Raw genomic sequence first — 1,638 nt, forward strand, 5'->3', positions numbered from 1 at the left:
AGAATTGAGCTTCCCTGGTGGCTCAGGTGGTGAGCAATCCGGCTGCAATGCAGGAGACCTGGGTTTAATCCCTGGGTTGGGAAGATCCCCTGGAGAAGGGAATGTGGATTCTGGCCTGGAGAATTCCATGGACTATATAGTCCACAGGATCACAAAGAGTCAGACACAACTGAGCAATTTTCACTTTCACTTAACCAAGAATAGAGAAATGTATCATTGCAGCTGCTCTACTCTGTGTGTGTTGTAGTAAAATATATTATAAACATAAAAATGTTTAGAAAGGTTAATGTTAAGTGTCTAATTCAGCATATTCACACTAGTATAACCACTAGCTAGCCAGAATTTTATTATTCCAAACTCCATACCTATTAGACAGTAAGTCCCCATCCCTCCCACCCTTTAACCTTGGTCACTATTCTACTTCTTGTCTCTATGAATTAGAATGTTCTAGGTACCACGTGTAATTGGAATCAAACAGCATTTGTTCCTTTGTGCTAGGCTTGTCTCCAAGGTTTTCCCTATTTGATTAAGAAGGGTAGCTTTCTGGTACCGTTGACTAGTGGCAACAACTTCTCTGGGGTGAAATACTTGGTTTGATCATGTCCAGGGATACCTATAATAAAGAAACTTTATAAATATGCAGATTAATCAAGCAAGAATAATGTATGTTTTCAAAAACAGTGGCACTTTACCAGATCAGCAAAATTCAAAATTACAAAAGGAGAGCTTTATGTATACATTCTGCATATGTACATGGCAATATTTTGACACTAGGAATGAATATCAAACTTCTGTTTATTTAGGAAAGTTTACCAAGTTCGTACTATATCAAAGATATCAAGAGAATGAGGTAAAGAGTGTTCTCAATAAAAACAATGGGAAAATTGTGTTTTTTATGCTCATTATCAGCCATTATTATAATCATCCCTCCAAAATATATAATAAGATAACTTAAAAGGGTTAAAAACTGGTTTACAAATATTATTTGTAGGAAGAAAGTCATTTCTACTTTAGGGGAAGCACTGTGGTTTCATATAGTGGAAAGTATATTAAGAACAATATAACTCTGGCACAATATAATTCTGGCAAAATAATGCTTAGAAATTGAAAGGCATCTTATAATCTATACATGAAACTGGGTAAATTGAATAAAATACAAAGTGTCTTCATTTTTTCCTGAGCTTGTTTGTCTTTCTTTCAAGGGAAGTTTTGTTTGATTTGTGTGTCTATATGTGTGTGCACAGATGGAGAAGCTCTATACAGTCAGCAAAAACAAGACCAGGAGCTGACTGTGGCTCAGATCATGAACTCCTTATTGCCAAATTCAGACTCAAATTGAAAAAAGTAGGGAAAACCACTAGACCATTCAGGTATGACCTAAATCAAATCCCTTTTGATTATACAGTGGAAGTGAGAAATAGATTTAAGGGACTATTTCTGATAGACAGAGTGCCTGATGAACTATGGACGGAGGTTCGTGACACTGTACAGGAGACAGGGATCAAGACTATCCCCATGGAAAAGAAATGCAAAATGGCAAAATGGCTGTCTGAGGAGGCCTTACAGATAGCTGTGAAAAGAAGAGAAGTGAAAAGCAAAGGAGAAAAGGAAAGATATAAGCATCTGAATGCAGAGTTC

Source organism: Bison bison, unplaced genomic scaffold (assembly GCF_000754665.1).
Source record: "Bison bison bison isolate TAMUID 2011002044 unplaced genomic scaffold, Bison_UMD1.0 scf7180017864471, whole genome shotgun sequence".
Lineage (NCBI taxonomy): Eukaryota > Metazoa > Chordata > Mammalia > Artiodactyla > Bovidae > Bison > Bison bison.